Here is a 7,448-nt window from a genome sequence, read left to right on the forward strand (position 1 = left end):
ACTCTATATCAATCAAGCTACCTTCTTCACAGACTGTTAACTCAGTGCTTAAAAAAATAAACTGTACTTTTTAGCTGAAGGGTGGTTGGATTCTTTCAGCCTTCAGTGCTTGTATTTATGTGGATACGCTCTTTATTTGAGGAATGATTGATTTGGGCTTGGCCTGGCTGGGGGGGGGGGGGGGGGAGGAATACACTGAGCTCTGCAACTCTGCACGAGTTGCATCAGAAACTATGCCCTGCTGTCGTTTCTCGTTCCTTGCCTTCTAGTTCCATGCTGCCTTAAGAAGTTCTAGGTTTCTCATTGGTCCCTTCAGTTGTGGATGATTATAATTAGGATCCTTGCAGTATGATGAGAATAGGCAATAGGAAAGTCTGCAGAAACACCTTGAGGTGTGGTGCTGCTGCTGCTGCTGAGAGTGGATTATCCCGTGTCTCCTATCCAAATAACTCTACCAAAGGAAACTGAAAACTCGTTCTAGTTTTTTTTCCTCTATATAGCTCTTTGGAATTTAAGAGTTTTAAGACTAATACATTTAATTTCCACAAAGTTGAAATTTCTGTATGCTTCTAGGTAAATGGCACTATATAGAGTGAGGTGAAACTTTCTACTGGAAGAGGTCTGTTCGCGAGATTTAGCACATGCTTTCTGTTAATTTAATTTTGTTACCTGGGGGAGGAAGAGAAGTAAAATAGCTTGGAAAAAATGCAAGCTTTGTTTTCATACTTTTAACTCTTTGTTCTTTTGAAACAGTAGTTGGATCTTGAACTATTTGGTTTTTTAATTTCTTTTGTTATTGTAAAGTTGGCTAGGTGTACCAGTCAGCTGTACAAATAAATAAGTTAATTAATACTTGTTGACTGTGTTGTATTGAAGTTACTGCAGGCTATGTCTTTCATGTCTTTGTCACTTTTTTGAAGATGTGAAATGTCTGTGTCCTTAATGTCTTTTTATTATAAAATGGGATAATGACTCTTTGTTAAGCTGTGGGACAAGCCAGTATAATGACTACAAAGTGCATATAATGCCTTGGGCTAATGGAAATGCTTGTGTAGTACTGTGCTCTTCTAGTTCTGTTTGTGATCAGCTAAAGATAAGTGAGTGCTAATTTTGGAATTTTTTACCTTTTTTTTTTTTTTTGGTAATGTTTGAGTTGGTGCGTGTGAAAATGGAGAGACACTTAATGTATATGTGAGTCTTCAATCTTTCACATTCTTGAAGGCAGTATATTTCTTAGTCTTGGCCTTCCAGCCAGAAGATTAAATGTAGCCAATTAGAGAGGAATTGCATCTTAAGTGTTATTCTGCACAAGTATTAGACTCTTATTTTCATTATTCTTAAGCTGATCTGATGACCTTTATTGATAGCTAAAGTTGCTTCTGTTTCCCCTGATGACACTTAGTTCTGATCTCCTTGAAATCCATACATCTGAAGCACGCTTTCCTCTGTTTTCCCTTGTTAAATATCACTTATGTTGAAATAATTATCACTCTGGGATTAATTTTTTGTCCTTATTTGGGGGTGGGGAGGCTAATCCTGAACAGTGCCAACTGCAACATTCTTTCAGTTCCATCCTGACTTGATATTGTAATGTACAATATTGTAATGTACAGCTCTGATGGTTTTCTCACTTGCAGAATTACTGTGCTTTCTCAAAATGTGCCTTTGTATGGGAACTGCTGTATCATGGCCTGAACCTCTGATTGATGAGCAATGAGTCAGCCATGGAGCACAGGTGAAGGCAGTTCACCTGTGCTGCCGGATGGGGTGGAGCCTGGCTGCACCTCTCCTCATTTAAGAGCTGACTAGCGGTGGGGGAGGATCTCTTCTGGAGATCCACTCTGCTGGAGTTGCATATGCGAGCCCAGGATGTGGGTAAGCTTTCTGTCTGTTCTTTTTGTTATCATAATCTGCTTTGCCTAACTCTGTTTATTTATTAATTATAACATCTTAATATTCATTGATTATACAGCCTTCTATGAAATGAATTAGATGGGTAAACAAATATTTGCATGGTGCTTTTAGAGCAAGAGAACTTCTGTTTCACCATGTAAAATAAGCTTTTATTCTACAGTAACTTGTTCTGCTGTTAAGAAAGGTTGTGGGGCAGAGAAATCTACCGCTTTTGAAATGTTAATAGACAGTAGATAACATAACAGGTAACAGGTAATGTGGAGCTTTAAAAATGCCCATCAGTATTTCTTTTGGAGATTGGAAGAAGGTGTGTTCCCTAAGCTTCTTAATGACATCTCATGCTATTCAGAGCAAAAGTGTCTCTTGTTCTTAACGTAGCTATCAGACTAGAACATAATGAATAATTAATAATAGTCTGACAAGTCAGAAAACTTAACAGTACTATAGATAGTCAAACTTGAGTACTGGAGAGTTCTGAAACTCAAACCAGATATTCTCTGTGTGAAAGAGTCCTTATTTCTACAAAAATCTACTTGAGGAAGTTCTAAATCACATAGCTCAGATTTTGTAGAATTATAGTATGAAATCCTTTACATATGGTAGGATGCTTCCATCAATTTCTGTTCTAAGTTTTTTCTTTTTAAACAACGTGTTTCAACTTCGTTGGTCCATGGTGACCAGATCTAAGGATATGGTAGTCCCAAAAGAAGCAGTGCACATAGGACTCCTCTCAATGAGTCATAAGCTAAATAATTAAATTTCTTATACATTTGTTCCTGTAGCTCCTCAGGAACAAATTTGTATAACTTTGCCTAAATATGCTAAAATTATGATAGTCTCTAAATCACTGTGCTAGTTTTACTCACTTTGCTTTTTTTTCAAATCATTGGTCATCTGGTGAAGTTTGTGTTTGGTTTCTACTGATTTCAGTTCTTTAGGAGATTCAATTGAACTGACTCAAGTCCTAACTGTCATCTGATGTTCCTGCTCTGGGAAAAGATGTCCAGGATCTGTAATGCTAACAGTAAAGAGCTCCCTATGTGGCTTCTGAGAGGAGTTGCAGCATGTGCTCTGCATCCAAAGAACAGTTCATGTTGTCATGAGCTTTCATACTTACCATGTGTGCAGTGAAGTAGCAATTATGAATTTCAGAGTCACAAGTTGCACCTAAAAAGGAATGTGGTGGTGGATAAAATTAAAGCATTAACTACAAAATCTTTTCAGTACTCATGATTAGGTTCTCTTTCAAGAGAGATGAAGGAGAACGGTTTTTAGGATGGAAATAAAAAGATTGCTGTGCAAATTTCACTTACCCAGGATGATCTAACAGATGATCAGCATGTCTTCCTATTCAGCAAATATTCCTATAATGCTTCATTCCTGACAAGTGCAGAGGCATGGGTTGTTTCTGAGGAATTTGATGGGATGGGATCAAAACAAAACAGATGGGAAATATGGAAGGGGAAGGGCAACCTGCTCTGCTGCAGCTTGGTGAAAGCAGAACCCATTTGTCTTCACTTGGTGATAACAGCTTTCTTGGCTTCTGGGTGGAAGAGTGAACTTGCTTCCCAAGTCCACATCTGGTGTCTGTGTATCTACCTAAAGTAGTGTAGGCTTCAGAAAAGCTTTAATGTCTTTAATTTTTTTTTTTTTGTCTTATATTTGGTTGTGCTGCTTTTCTTAGCAAAAAATGTTTTATTACATGAAGCATTTGAGTAAAAGCTGTGTAGATATTGTGGATGCTGTAGAGCATATCTTACTTTGAATTGTACTTCGTGTGTCTTTGATTAAAGTTATAAGTGGGATAAGGCAGATGAAAGGAATTCTAATAAAAAAAAAAAAAACTTAAAAAGGAGAAAAGGTTCTTTGCTTCAAGATAAGGGATTGAGGGCCACCAGCCAATTCCAATTCTGGGGTTGAAGACAGTTTAGCAGCAAAAAATTAATGGCCTTGCTACTGAAACCAAGCAGGAGGCAGCCAAATGGCATTTGGCCACCAGTGTGTTTGATGTGTCATGAATATGGAAGGATAAATGAGAGAACGTGCAGTTCTTCCTTAAATACAGCTGAAGCATGCAATGAGACAGTGATCACCCTATAGTGATTTCTGCACTATGCAATGCAGAGAGGCTGCTGGATAATGTTAGTCAGCTTGGTAGCGTGGTCATCAGTGTCCTACTCGTCTGCAGGCCTGCATGTTTTTCTGTGGATGTCATGGGAAGAAAAGTTTTGAGAGCCCAGAGCATTTACTTGTTAACATCTGCAAAACTCCTTCCAGAAGGGGTGAAGTGAGAAAGGCCTTGCATATAAAGGATTGATTGGTAAAGCTAGGTATGGAAATTGCATATGAGTAGGGGGATTAGGAAAGGCAGAGATAGAGACTGGGGATGGACTTCTAAAGGGAAGATAAAATTAATGTAGTAGTAGCTGTAGGGGACAGAAGTGTTGTAGGTTTTCCTCTATCAACAGAGCTTTTAAAGTGCATTCAGGCACCTACAAAGATAGTAAAATATGTGAAAGATTCAGGTGCACTATATATTCAGGAAATATGCTACTTTCTAGAGTATCACGTCCTAGAAAGTTCAATCTTCCATTGTTGGTTTAGTTCGATAACTTTTGTTAATTTCTATAGTCTGTTAGTAGACCAGATGTTGGGATTTGCATCTCTCTAGAACCCACTCCATCCAGACCTTTTTTTTTTTACTTAATTGTTCACCTTTCTATGTTGTATCGTTTCTTCTTGGGCCAGCATGCATTTGTTCATCCGAAGAAGTAAAGCCATATAAGAGAGAACTGAAAGTAGGACTATCAAACTTGTCCCTTCCACCTTTTCCCAGAACTTCTAGGTTCAGCTTGGGAGGTGGGTGAAGAACAACTAAGAAACCTAATTTGAGCTATAGGATGTGTTAGAAATGTTTAAAAGACAGTGAACAGCTATTTTGACTTCTCTTATAGTGAATTATGATAAATATAGCTCAGGCTGTCTGTATTTGTCTTCTGTAGGTGAACAGGATATTCTTAGTGTTTTGATTTAAATCAAGTCACTTTAAATATGCTGACATATTTCTCCTTTCAGGTGGAACATTCTTCTTGATGTTCTTCATATTCTTCTTGATGTCTTCTTATCAAATTCTTGCCTTTATAGAACTATTTGAGCCTTGTATGTGGAACTAACTGCATGAATCAGAGCAGCTGGGTGGGATCATGACAAACACACTCTGGAAAAAGTATTTAGTGTGACCATCTCTTTATGTAAGAACAGCAGGATCTCATGTCTACAGCAAAAAAGAAAAAATGCCAAGATGCTTGTAGTTCCTTATTTGGTGAAGCGTTGCAGCCAAACAAGATGAAGGTTGTTTACAGCAATCAAAAACAATACAATGTAGTAGAGGCTCTTGTTTTCAAGTGGATTTATTTGTCCTGCAGTTCCTCTCTCCACTGAGACTGAAATATTACCACCCCTCCACCCTCCTAAAGAAAAAGGAAAAAAACCAAAACAATATCTGTTTTTTTTAACATGTAATGTTTTTTTCCCTCTGACATTAAGTGTTACGACTGTGTTAAACACAAGGGCCAAGGATGTAAAATGAAAGCTAAGTTGAACTGTGATTCAAATGTGACTCAGGAAACTTAGTCGCATTCGTACTGAGGTCTGGAAAAATTAGTAAATAGCACTATTTCAGGGGGGACAAAACTCTAAGTCACCTCCCTTGTGAGGACAGACTGGGAGAGTTGAGGCTGTTCAGCCCAAAGCAGAGAAGGCTCTGGGGAGACCGGATAGCAACCTTTTAGTGCCTAAAGGGTGGATATAAGAAAGAAGGGGACAGGCTCTGCAGGAGCTGTTGTGATAGGGCAAGGGGAAATCGTTTCAAACTAGAAGAGTGGAGATTTGAGTTGGTTATAAGGAAAAAGGTTTTTTTTATGATAAGGGTAGTGAGGCAGTGGCACAGGTTGCCCAGAGAGGTGGTAGGTGCTTTGAGGGCCCTGGAGACATTCAAGATCAGGCTGGATGGGGCTCTGAGCAGAGTGATTGTGGTGTGGGTGTCCCTATTCATTGCAGGGAGTTGGAATAGATGATCTTTAAACGCCCTTCCAACTCTAACAATTCTATTATTCTGTGATTTTTTTTTTTTATTTTTTTTTTATCATTATTGCAGGAAAAAGTTCCCAAATAGAGCGTGGTTTGAGATCATGCAGGCACAACTTCTACTTACCTTCCCCTTCTCACATGTGACTCATAACTATGACTTGTGTTGTTTGTTCGGTGTTTTTCTTCCAGCTGTTCTGTTTACTGACAACTCTTTAGATATGCCGGAAAACAACTATCTGATGCTTTTGTAAGAGGAAAAAATGACTTGCAGACTTAGCTTCTCTCTGTTCCTTAGTTATGAACGTTACTGAACTAGTAGTAGACTACTCCAGATGTGCCTGACAGTCTTCAGTTTAAAGCTATAGAGCATTTTCACTAAGGAAATATTTCTGTAATGTATAAGCTATTAGTTCCACTAATCAATATTCCAAATTGACCATGGTTATTTTTTGTTGTTGTTGTCTCTGATGGAACAAATCAAAGATAGGCTGATAACCGTTCAAAAGCAAAACTCAGATCCTAGTTGTGTGCCAGTACCACCTTCCCGAAGACTTTTAGTGAAAGCAAACGTGTAAGGACTGTATATTCTCTAGGTGTCCTGAATTCTCTGCTACTTGCTGCCTTGTTGAGACAACAGTTTGTTAATAGTTATTGTTTGATGGAAGAGACCCCTTAGGACTGTTGTTCTTTGACAGATAGAACTGTTCCATAGTTAATATGAACACGAGGACGTTGTTACAGCTTGTGTATGTACTGTAGATAAAGACTAAAATACCAGCTGTTGTATACTTCTGCCATTGAAATGGAGAGTCTCTAATTGAGACAGCCTACTCATCCTAATGTTTCCTGGGTGATAAGGTAGTTGTGATAACTGTATGTAGGTTATTGAAATCTATTTTAAATGCCTTTTTCTCAGATCTTTTTGTCCATTCTAATTTCTTGAAGGAAAATCGGCTAGGGGTACTGTGGAAGTTACCACTGTTTTTCCATTGTTCTTTTCCTGTTGATCAGTACATACCACTGTGATTAGGTCAGTTCTCCTGCTCCAGGACTCATTTGGTGAAAGAACTAGCAGAGAGCCAGTCATGGTTCCCAGGGTCTCTGAGCTGGCTGGCCTCTTGTCCAGACTCAGCCTGTCCCGGGGCAAGCGTTACTTTGGCTTGTGCCAGCTGGCTCTAATCCCTGGGGTGAATGCTGGACTACAGAAGGAGTTGTGTATGAGTTGACTGATCTGTCTCTATGGTTTTAGGGCAATTTCTGTATCTTCTGTGCTGCAAGAATAGGACTTAATCCAACGACCACACTGCTACCTTAAGCCTTACTTTTCTTTAAAATGTTAATAGCGAGACATTTTTACTTAGTCTAACTGAATGCCTCGTTGTTTTTTCCTCCCAAATGCTATAGGAAACAATGCCACTCAACATTTCACTTAGGTGGAAAACAAT

Source organism: Tetrao urogallus, assembly GCF_951394365.1.
Source record: "Tetrao urogallus genome assembly, chromosome: 5".
Lineage (NCBI taxonomy): Eukaryota > Metazoa > Chordata > Aves > Galliformes > Phasianidae > Tetrao > Tetrao urogallus.